Source organism: Arvicola amphibius, chromosome 5 (genome assembly GCF_903992535.2).
Source record: "Arvicola amphibius chromosome 5, mArvAmp1.2, whole genome shotgun sequence".
NCBI lineage: Eukaryota > Metazoa > Chordata > Mammalia > Rodentia > Cricetidae > Arvicola > Arvicola amphibius.
In genome coordinates, this window is record NC_052051.1 from 26,373,277 (window position 1) to 26,385,432 (window position 12,156).

The window sequence follows — 12,156 nt, forward strand, 5'->3', positions numbered from 1 at the left end:
TCGAGGCCGTGTTATACAAATACCTTCCTCTTCTGAGCTCCTCTTCACTGCTCCAAACTCCGGCTGATGCTCCTTGCTCTGTCTTTACTGGGGGGGTCTTGTAGCTCAAGGGAGTCCACCAATATGACTAATGAGTTTTCAAACTGTGAAGCTTTGTGCTCTCTTGGGATTATTTTCTTTCTTCCAACAAGATCTCACTGGATAACCTTAACTGACCTGGAACTTGCCACGGAGACCAGTCTGGCCAGCTTCCAACTCAGAGATCCTCCTGTCTCTACCTCAGAAGTGCTGGGCTTAACGGTATGCGCCATCACGCTTCCCTAGGGGTAGTGTTCTTTCTTTTAAAATATGAATATTATTTTGTGTGTATGGTGTTTGCTTTCATGTATGTTTGTGGAAGGCAGAAGAGGGTGTTGGGTCCCCTGGAACTGTGTTGTGAGCTGCATATGGGTGCTTGGTATTGAACCCCCATCCTCTGGAAGATCAGCCAGCGTTCTTAACCACTGAGCCATCTGTCCAGCCCTGTAGGTAGTTTTCTTACTCCCACTCTCCTGACTTTTTTTTTTTTCTGGGTGGGGGAGAGAGGGATTTAGACAAGGTCTCCTACAGGCCATTCTGGTCTGGAACTTGCTGAGGATGGCCTTGAATGACCTAACTCCCAAGTGCTGGGATTTCAGGCAGGATCCACCAGGTCCTGCTATTCTCTGGATAGTTATGGTCCATTCCAAATTACAAGACCAAGACCAAGACCACCTGCTAATTTGGATGCTTAAGGCATTCTCTTTCTGCACCAATTTGTGGGTCACACTTTAGAGCTGTTTGTCCCAGTGCCAAGAAGTTCCTGCTGGTCCTCCCCATGAGGCCAGGCCTACACTGTCTTAAGGACTTTCTCTCCTTCTGTCTCTTGGCCTTTCTATTCTTTTTTAAGTGGAACAAGGTCTGGAGAATGTTGAAACTTGAAGTTCCCAAAGTAGCCCCACTTGCTCATTTACTCACTAGCCAGGCAGAGGTGCTGGGCGAAAGCTGTTTTTAACTCAAGCTGGTGCCCCAGAGGCAGGAAACCTGTGGAGATTCATTCATTCAACAAACTTGTGTTGAGTTAGTTCCTTTTGATGCTAGGCCCCCTGTGGGCTGTAGAGACAGAGAGATGTGGCTTCCATCTTCCTAGAGTGAGGTCCCTGGCCCCCCTGCGAGGGAAATGCAGACAAGACTATACAAGACAATCTTAGAGAGGCTTAAGTGTTATGGGAACACAATGAGCCTTGAAGGAAAGATTGTCCTGTGTAGCAATGAAAAGCTTCCTCCTGTGACAGACGTAAGGAAACAGAGTCTAAGGGGGAAAGAGACACCAAAGCACTCATTCATCTTAAGGAAAATGTTTGGAGCATCTGAGGCACAGTAAAACGGAGAAGAGGTTGGAGTGAAGTCAGGGAGCCAACAGAGTAGGAGATTTGTGAAGGCTAGTGGAGCCAGCACGTGCTTGGCCTTGTAGTTCGTCATTCCATCGTTCGTTCCGCTCATTCATTTAGCATATATTTATTTAGTATCTACTTTGGTGTTCACCATCTAAAGTATGGGGACAGACAACAAGCAGGCAAGAAAGAAATATAAACGTCAGGTGCCTGTTATATTGTTTTCCCAGTGGAACTTATGGCCGAGGCAGCCCTAAGCTGCGGAGTAGTACTTCTCCCCAGTTGGCACGAGAATCCAGGTAGTCGGGTGAACACGAATGCTTCTTCTTCCTCGAAGGGCCTCTTTTCCCTTCAAAATGGCTGACAAAGGCGAAGCTGGGTGAAGGCAGGAAGCAGTAACGGGGTTCCCAGCTGGTGACCTGCAAGGCCACAGCAGTGCCCCGGCCAGCCTTGCAGCGGAGGGATGGTGGAAAAGCGGATGCAGGGTTGCTGTGTGACTCCAGCGGGAGCTCTTCCCTCTCTGGGTCTGGCATCCAGACCTGCCAGTGTGTGCTCGCATGTGCGTGTGTGCATCCGCTCGGGCGTGGGGGACAGCACAGGGGGGTCTCAGGTGGAGTCCCCGTGGGATCAGATCATTCCCGAGGGTGACTCTCCAGACATAGGGGTCCCAGGGGCGGCACCCGAGGAGGCGGGGCTAGGAGGCTCGGGAGGGATTTCAAATCTCCCTCGCCCGTCCCCTTGGCCCGGCCGGCTGGTGAGTGGCTGCGTTGGGGGCGCCCCCGGGCGGGGGCGGGGCGAGGGCCGGGCCGGGGCTACAAGGGCAGCGGCGCCGCCCCCTCCCCACCCACTCCCGTGCTCGCCGGGCCCACAGCGTCCTCGCCGCCTCCCTTCGCCTCGCAGCTGCAGCCCGCGTGGACGCTCCCGCCTCTACGCCCCGAACCAACCCGGGCGGCCCACTGGCGCGCGGGCGAGCGCACGGCCGCTCCCGGCCGGCAGCGCGGGGGTTAAGCGGCCCAAGTAAACGTAGCGCGGCGATCGCCGCCGGAGATTCGCGAGCCGGGCACCCCGCGCCGTCCGCTGGCCACGACCCGCAGCGGGACTACGGCGCCGCGCCACAGCAAGCCTCGCGGCAGGTGAGCGCCCCGCGCTCCAGGGAACCGGAAGCTGGAGTCTGGGGTTGGGTGGGTGCCTGGGCGACAGGTCCCCTAGAGGCGCCTGCAGGTTTGCGGGGAACCGGAGGGAACGGGGCGCGTGGTGCTTAGCGGGACGGGGACACGGGTACCAGGCATGGGGGCAGAGGAAGCGTCGCCTCCACTGCACCCGATTCTTTAAAAGAGTTCAGGGAAGGAGATGTGTCGCTTCTCTGGAATCTCGAGTTGAGGGCACTTGGGAGCGGAATGGGGCTCGACGGGTGGCTGTCCCCGGGACCTAGTGTCCTTACCTGGCCCCGGCTCACCCGGAGCCTCCTCAGGGAGGGATGGTCCGGATGTAGAGGAAGAAGCTGTCTCGTCAAGGTAGCGGTGAATGTGGATCCCTTCTGACTTGGAACTTCGCGTGACGGACACCCCCAGGTTGGGATGGTGCTCTGGGTACCGGCCAGTGGGGATGCGAGATGGGCGTTGTCCCCGGGGTCCTCCGGAGCGGAGCCACCTGAGTTGAGGTGCAGCCGGCGGCTGGGAGGGGCCGCCTGAGCACACCTGGCCAGGGAGGAGCTGGGGGCGGTGCCTCACCACGCCGGCTGCCCTAGGGGCTCACTTTCCATTCTTAACTTTCTTCCGGGGTGAGGTGGCCCCACTTCCCAATTCCTACACAGAGACCTTAATTAAACAAACAAATAAAACAAAAGAAATCTCTGCCTTCACTTACTAGCATGCAAGCGTCTGTACTTACTTCAGGGATTGCTAGCCTGTGGAGTTAGTTCTTCCAGGCTAGAAGGTTCAATCGGGAAAACGGAGACCTGCGGTCACAAGGATGGACTGCCTAGAGGCGCAGTGTGTCTTGCTCTATCCACCTGTGGCTGCAGTCCTGTGGTCTCCACATGCCTCTGCCTCCAGCCTGCAGCCCCCTACATCCTTGAGGCTTGCAGCACGGAGTCCGTGATTCCCGCTTTGCAGTCTGAGGCGTATGAATGAAAAGTAATTAAAGGCCCAGTAGAGTGATTGCTTCCTGACTTGTGGATGTTGTGGGTTTTGGTGGGACTGGCGACACTGACCCTCCTGTGTCCGCTAGGCCTGTTAAGGCTTGTGTGCTGGTCCTTGGAAACCTCAGGTATATACTTAGCCTTTCCAGATTTGGGAATCTTAAACGCTCCCTCCTCCCCCCAAAAAAGGTGCTTTGGGACCCAATCCAGGGTCTTATTTCAGGCAAGCCATCTACTACTGGGTTGCATCTCCCACCTTCAAGGTAAAACTTTTGTAGGGTTGGTAATGCAGCAAGCATTTGTGTTTATGTAGGTTGGCCTCATTACCTCCCAGCACGGGCTTGCCTGTAGCTTTGGACTTGTGCTTAGATGGTATTATTGCAAAGCAATTAGAGTTCTGGCCCATTGTCTTAGTTGTTACATTCGTGCAATAGGAACAGCCCTCACAAGGATCAGGGATGAAGCTTGGTTCAGCTCTAAAACCTTCCATCTTTAAGGTGGTGGGGAGGAACACTCAGTGGCACCTAGAGTAGGCCCCAGCACGTGACTGTTGAGGTAGCCTGTGCTGAGAGCAGAATGGAGAATCACCTTTGCCAGCCCCTCCTTTTCCTGCCTTCCTGAGGTACTGTTTCATTCTTAGTTATGGAAGCGTTTCTAAACCATCATTGTCTGTGACTGGGGAGTTGGCAGGAAGGGCTGTCTTTGTTTCCTTTAAAAAATTATTAGACTTTATTTTATATGCGTGTATACGAATGTGGCTCCATTGTGAGGGTCAGGAAAACTCGAAGTAGTACACTCCACCATGTGGATCTGGAGAGTGAGCTTAGGTCGTCAGCCTTGGCTGCAAGTACCTTTACCTGCAGAGCCTTCTCCATCACCAGCCCCCTTTGTTCCCTTTGAAAAAGGGCCGTGTTTTTATGGTTGGGGCTACTTTTTGCTCCTTCCCCCTCCGAGCGTGAGGCTAACTGAAGGTGTAATTGTAAAGCTAAGCAAAATCCTTCACCTTTCCTGTTGGGGTGGAGAGAGCCAAGACAAAGGGGCTGCTGAGGCTGCTGAGGCCAGCCACATCCTCTTTAAAGCCATAGGCAAAACCCTTACCCCTACAAAGGTTGGGGGAGGGGAGAAGAGGATCTGGGAGCTGCAGGGGGCTGAGGGAGGAGGAAGGGAGGTGGGGCTGGGGAGGTTGCTTTTCTGCCTGCCCTTCCTCCAGCCATGTGGTGCCTGTGACCTGGAGACGCCTGTCACCCCTCATTATGGCAGCCCGAGGCACCCGATTTCAGTGGACGTTTGGACAAACACTCCATCCAGGGAAATGTCCCCTGGCATTTCTTTGTCCCAGACCAACTTCCATGTCAGTTCCAGATAAGCATTTCTGAGATAGCCCTTGCTAAACCTGAAGTTTCCCCGGGTCCTTTACTGTGGTACAAGGGGCAATCTCAGACCTGGTGGATTTTTTTTTTCCTTAGGAAATAATAGGGCCTTTTTTTTTTTTTTTTTTTTTTTTTTTGTTACATAATCTGTTTCAAACATAGCGTTGCTTCCTTGCCCCCAAGTGCTGGCATGTGTCACCAGGCCTGGCCTCAGGTGTATACTTACCAGGATGGGCTTGCCTGACCTCCTTTCCTCTCCTCCCTAACCCCCATCCATTGCCTCCCTCAATACTTGTAATTCAGAGTAAGTCTGTTTGTCATGTCCTTTGCAAGTGGGACTTTGTGAATCCCATGGGGGGCCTCTTTATAGGTGATGGGGCTCTGGGAGATCTAGTCACCTCCCTGGTTGTGACCGGCTCTTAGTAGGGGACATTTACACTTTAGCGCCTGTCATCATCGCAGGACCACTGCCCTGCAGAAGGATAGCAGCGCAGCACATTGCAGGTGTTTGGAGGTCTGCCTCTGGCTGGGGACACACATTCTTGTTGCTGTGTTGAGTTAGTTTTCTGAAGCACCCTCCTAGCTGAGAAGTGGATATGATTGCACCTTTGCCCATATTTTTAGGTTAGTGGACTAATTAATTGCTCATTGTCAATATGTTGAGGAAAGCCCTAAGTTTAATTAAAATCCATTGTAGGGTGGTAATCTGAGGTAACATGAGCAGAGCCCAGGGTCGACATTCTACAAAGAAGGAGGTGCCCTGAGTTCCCTTGTTCTGTTATTTATTTATTTGGTTTTTAAAAAAATATTTATTATGTACACAATATTCTGTCTGTGTATGCTTGTTGGCCAGAAGAGGGCACCAGACCTATTACACATGGTTGTGAGCCACCATGTGGTTGCTGGGAATTGAACTCAGGACCTTTGGAAAAGCAGGCAATGCTCTTAACTGCTGAGCCATCTCTCCAGCCCGTTTTTTTTTTTTTTTTTTTTTTTTTTTTTTTTTTTTTTTTTTTTTTTAAGACAGTTTCTCTGTAGCTTTGGAGCCTGTCCTGGAACTGGCTCTTGTAGACCCGGCTGGCCTCGAACTCACAGGGATCCATCCGCCTGCCTCTGCCTTCCAAGTGCTGGGATTAAAGGTGTGCGCCACCACCACCCGGCTCTGTCTATAGAGTTTGCTTTATGGGAGCTGGAGATGCTGAAGTTCCCTTGAGTGAACAAAAGGAAAGACTGAGAGTCCAATGTAGAGGATGTAGTTTCCAGCCACATGGGGGCCCTGGGTTTAATGCGTTGTGCTGTGTATGCACACAGAATAACATGTTTTAGCTTATTTTTATTTTTATTTATCTTTTTTTGAGACTGGCTTTTTCTGTGTAGCCCTGGCTGTCCTGGAATTTACTCTGTAGACCAGGCTGGCCTGGGACTCACAGACATCTACCTACCCCTACCTGGGATTAAAGGTGTACACCACCACCCAGCTCAGCTCAACATTTGATGTTGAAACTTTTATCTCAGTTTGAGTGGGATCAGTTGTTAATGGGACCTAGGAGCTCCGCTGTAGGATACACTAGGCTTGCATGAGGCCCTGGTCAGGTTTGGCAACACCCCTCAAAGAAGACCTAACTGGTGGCTCAACAAATGAACCTACTTTGGGCTTTTGGGCAGTGGGCTCTTTCAGTGCTTTGCTTGAGATTTGGGAGTAGAGTTTCTAAAATGGTGTTTTTTTTTCTCTCTCTCCTGGACTTGGTTTGTTTAGCTTCTTGTGTCTTTTGTTTTTTGTTTTTGCTTTTTTGAAACAGGGTTTCTCTGTGTAACAATTCTGTCTGTCCTGGAACACGCTCTGTAGACCAGGCTGGCCTGGAACTCACTGCCTCTGTCTCCTGAGCTCTGCTATTAAAGGCTGAGCCACCACCGCCTGGCTACTCTCTCACTTTTATGTATGACAAATATTCCCTGATCTCTTCTGGTCAAAAGTTAAGTCCATCAACCTTAGCCAGTTGGAATAGAATCTAGCTTGCCTGGTATAGGTCCCTCTTTCATGGAGAAGATGGAAGGTCTAGTCTCAGCAGCTTCCCACACTGACATTGGTGACACCAGGCAGCACGGAAGAAAGCTGTGTCCTAGCTGTAACTAAAAGTCAATTAGGAAAAACCCGTTGGCCCTGCCTTTCTCCTGCCTTGGTTGGGTGTAGTAGGAAGGCTCATCTATTTATTTCTTTTCCTCCTCTTCCCTTTTTTTTTTTTTTCTTTTTGGCTTTTTGAGACAGGGTTCCTCTGTGTAGCTTTGTAGACTGTTCTGGAACTCATGGTGTAGACCAGGCTGGCCTCGAACTCAAGAGATTCATGTGCCTCTGCCTCCCACGTGCTGGGATTAAAGGCATGTACCCCCACCGCCTGGCAGGCTCATTTATTTCTTTAGTTGTGTGCAGAATTGGTCACAGAATTATTTCCCTCACAGTGTGTTAATGGATAGAATCTGGTGTCTCTAAACTCAGCATTCCAGGAGGCTAAGACAAAAGTGACGAGTTCTAGGGTAGCCTGTACTACATAGTGAGTTCCAGGTCAACCAGGGTTACATTCAACAGCACCACCAACAGGGATAGTCTCATTAGCTTGGAGTGGGTTCTGCATTGGAATTCCATTGGAAATGACTTTCTAGTGCCCCTGCCTCAACCTGACTTCATCCAATAAGGCGCTGACAGGATGTGTTGGATCAAGACACTCCAGTGTAGGTTGGTACCAGTAACACCTTTCCTGCTGACCTGCTTCAGGGCTCTGAGGTGGACAAATCTGAATCTCACCCAGATAATGGGGCAGTCCTCAGAAGGTGGCTTATGCCTCTTATACTTTCCTTAAAAAATATTTATTTTTTTATGTATAGACGTGTATAGAAGTGTTCTACCTACATGTACACCCTTAAGCAGAAGAGAGGACGTGAGATCCCACGAGAGATGGTTGAGAGCCACCATGGGGGTTACTGGGAATTGAACTCTGGACCTCTGGAAGAGGTGTCATTGCTCTTAACTGCTGAGCCATCTCTCCAGTCTCGCCATCTATGCTTTTCTACCGTTTCTTGTTTTTATGTTTTAGAGACAAGGTCTCACATCGTCCAGATCGACCTCATTCTTTTTGTAGGTGAGGATTGCGTTGAGCTTCTGATTCTCCTGCAGTGAGAATTCTGAAGTGCTTCCCAAGTAGATTTTGGGTGTGTGCCACTGGTGTCTGGGATTGAGCTCAGGGCTTTCTTCAAGCTCAGGGCAAGAACTGAACTATACCCTCAGCCCTGGAAACCGGCTAGAGGAGAATGGCTAATGCCTATGTAAGAATAGCATGGTTGTGATGTGCAGGTTTTCTACTTTAACACGGCCCCTTCTGGCAGGAGCTGCCCTCCGCTGCCCCTCAATACATGCTCCTAAACACTGAGCCCTCTCTCCAACTAACCCCTGTTTTTAAAATTCTATTTTGTGTGAGTGTCTTACCATATGCATATATGCATGTGTACCACATGTATGTAGTGCACATGGGAGCCAGAAGAAGGCAGTAGACCTCCTGGAACTGGACTTAGGCATTTGTGAGCCACCAACTGGATACTGGGATACAAATTATTTTTTTAAAGATTTATTTATTTATTATGTATACATCATTCTGCCTCGATGTATGCCCACACGCCAGAGGAGGGCGCCAGATCTCAGTACAGATGGTTGTGAGCCACCATGTGGTTGCTGGGAATTGAACTCAGGACCTCTGGAAGAGCAGCCAGTGCTCTTAACCTCTGAGCCATCTCTCCAGCTCACGATACAAATTATTTTCGAGACAGAATCTGACTGTACTGCCCAGGTGGCCTTGGCCCCCCCCCCCCCCGTCCTCTCGTCCCAAGTGCTGATATTTTAGTCACTCACTGCCATGCCTGGCTTCAGGGGCATCTGGTATCAAAGGCAGGGTGTGTGGCAGGGTGAGAAAACCATATCCTGGGCTAGATTTTCATCTTTTTTTTTTTTTTTTTTTTTTCGAGATAGGATTTCTCTATAGCTTTGGAGCCTGTCCTGGAACTAACTAGCTCTTGTAGACCAGGCTGACCTCGAACTCAGAGATCCACCTGCCTCTGCCTCCTGAGTGCTGGGATTAAAGGTGTGCACCACCACCGCCCGGCTTAGATTTTTTTTATCATCTCCTCAAACTACACATCCATCAGTGGTCACTTCTATCACAAATGACACGCTGGTATGTGAGGGGGACATGCAGACATCCTGATTTGATTCTTGGAACTTTGCAGAATTTTATTCTAAGACAAGCTCTGGTGCTTCTGTACCAGCAGGGTAGCATGACTGTTGGGTACAGGGTGTTCCTTCTGCACAATGGTACACACCTTTAATTCTAGCACTCAAGACACAGGCCAGGAGGTGGGTCTGAGTTCAAGGCCAGCCTGATCTACATAGGGAGTACCTGTCTTCACAACCTAAATGAAACAAAATAAACCTTCAACGAAAACAGTGTTTAAGTACACACGTGCTCATGGACCTGTGCTATAGCACACTTGGTTAGGACAGCTCGAGTTTGCTCTGCTCACCTTTCTGTGTTCTGGGGATTGGACTCCCACTGTCAGGCTTGGTGGCTTTCTTGCATGATGACCCAGCTCTCTGGCCCTCTGCAACTATTTATTTTTTTGGTCAAGATTTACTTTTTATGGTTGTATTTTGCCTGCATGTGTCTGCACCACATACTTGCATTATCCTCAGAGGCCAGAAGAGGGCGTCCAGTGGAAGAACAACAAATGCTAACTTAGTCTCTGAGCCCTCTCTAGCCCCACAAACTTTAATTATACCTCTGCCATGTTCCCAGGCTTGATAAGAACTATAGTGGACTAAGTCTCTGGCTCTTGCAGTTGTGTGATCCTGACTAGACACTGCTTCCTCTGAGCTACAGTGTATCTTCCTGTAAAAAGTCGCATAGCTGCTGTTTCTCTGGGGGGTGACACTCAGGAAGGCTGTGGATCGCCAATGCCCTTACAGAGAGCTACTTAAACCTGGCAAGTTAGACTCAAGTCCACCCTCTGCCCCTTTCCTTTGTTTTCTCCTGCGGCTGTAGGCCAGACAGACTTCCACTTTCCCTTAGTGCCCTTGACACCCTCCTTCCTGTCAGGGACACATTGAATGCCATTAACGTTACAAGATGCTATGGAGTAGCTGCTTTGCTGGCCAGCGTGGAGGATGACATCAAATCATAGCTTCATTCCTGTGGTTGGTAGGAGCTCTTAGGCCTTCTCTTGAGTCTAATTGGGGGTGTCATTTTCCCCTCTTGTCTGCCACATTGCATTTGATCTCCTCTGACCTGGTTCCTGCACTGCTGCCCACCATTGAGTCACATGCTGGACCCTGTCTCTGGGCAACAGTCAGATTACCTTTGCTCCCAAGGTTAGGGAAGGTAAACACAATGCTAGATCATGCCATGGAGTACCTCCAGGCCCCTGGGTGGCTGATGCATCCTTAATAGCACATAAGGGGGTCTGTTCTGCTGGTCTCCAGAAATATCAGTAAGGCATGTATGTGCCCTAGACTACCTGAGCATTCGAATTGGCAGGGTCACTTTTGACATCCTAATTTCTCCTGCATGGTTGGCAGTGGGAGATGCCAATCATATGTGCTGTGTTCAGGCTACATACAGCAAAGACCTGAGAACAATACCCATGTTCAGTTTGACAAGACAATGTGGTGACCTGTTAGGACCTCCCCTGGGAAGAAAGCCAGTTCAGCAAACCTACTGGAAAATAAGTAGATAAAAGTGATTGGCTTGTGATAGGGGCCATATTACTCAGGAAAATGCTAGCTTTGAGCTGCCAGAAGCCAAAATGAGGTACCTGGGAAGAGATTTGTTATCTGGCATTATATTATCAATCCCTGAGGGTGAACTGACTTTTGGTGGTGCCAGGCTCTATGAATGCTAGGCAAGTAAGTTCTCTTTACCCAAGTTATATATCCAGTCTGATAGCGCCCTCCCCATTTGTTGTGTGGGGAGGGTGTAACTTGTAGGCCTGAATGGCCTGGACTGTACTATGTGTGAGCATGGTGTGGTCTTTGAGGAGACTAGAAGAGGCAGTCAGACCCCTGTAACTGGACTTGTAGCAGTTGTGAGCCACCTTGCAGGGCAACCCAAGCCACTCTGCCAGAGAAGTGCTTTTAACAGAGTCCTCTCCAGCCCCAACGTGTAGGGAGACAGTTTCCCTGTACAGTTCATCCTGTGCAGGGCACCCAGGTAATGGACAGGAACGACAGGGCTCTTTGCCAGGCCCTGGCTTTGGGACCAGGCAGGAGTTCTGTGGGATACTGGTGTGCTTGTGGGAAGGGATGCCGCCCACCTATCAGACATTGGCCTACTAGGCACTGCTAATGCCCCGGGGGAAGGTCTGAGGTAGTTAATCATTGTCAGCTCTGGGCAGCAGGTCCACTTGGATCTGTGTAGGAAGAGGGCACCACTCCTATCTGGCTTCTGGTGACCCAGTTAGGGCCGGTCTGAGGGACTGAAGTCCAAGGCTGTGTGAGAAAACCCACCACCGACCCTGCAGGAGGTCATGCATGTCCTTGCTTTAGGGCTCCAACTCCACACCAGCTCTTGACTGTATGGCCCCCCCTCGCAGTGTGCTTTGAGGGCGTGGACCCTCAAGTGTCCCACTAGGGTTCAGCCTCCCACTCACGGCAGGCCACTCAGATTGCTCAGTGACAATGATATGGTCTGAGGGGAAATGCTCATTCTGAACACATTGCAGCAGCCTTCCTGAAAGTCTCTGCCTTTCTGGCCTCAGGAACTGGCCACAGTGAGCCATTTTGTTCTACCAAGCCATGGTGCGTCGCTAATGGGACGGGATCAGACACTTCCCCTAGCCTGGGGATCAGAAGACAGTCCTTGAGTTGAGAAAACGTCCAAGCACTGTGGAGCATGGGTGAAGGTGAAGGAGGCTCATTTTCTGTTTGTCTGTGGAAGAACAGTGAATCTTTAATGTGCAGATTAATCAGCCAAGGATCTTGATAAAGTTTAAAACCCTGGTGGAGCAGGTTAGTTAGGTTTAGCCTGAGACTGAGATTGTAGCTAAAGCCTGCATTATCAAGTCCAAGGTTGGCTCTGGCTCTGGCCTGCAGTTGTAATGAGGTCCACATACCCCGATTGGGGAGAGCTCATGCTTGGGCAAGTTTAAAGGAGGCAGTATGGGCTCCCTTGGATGAATTTTAAATATACCCCCAGGC

The 12,156-nt window shown here is 50.4% G+C and overlaps 1 protein-coding gene across 4 annotated transcripts in view; it reads left to right on the forward strand.

Moving 5' to 3' along the window:
- The first annotated feature begins 2,329 nt into the window (after window positions 1-2,329).
- LOC119814394 (DNA (cytosine-5)-methyltransferase 3B) overlaps window positions 2,330-12,156 on the forward strand; it is a 36,436-nt gene continuing 26,609 nt past the window's right edge. For 2 of the 4 annotated variants that reach the window (XM_038330059.1, XM_038330061.1), the window contains exon 1: window positions 2,330-2,545. The gene's annotated coding sequence lies outside the window, so the exon portion shown is untranslated. The remainder of the gene's footprint in view (window positions 2,546-12,156) is intronic. The other 2 variants (XM_038330060.1, XM_038330062.1) reach the window with 2 other exon arrangements.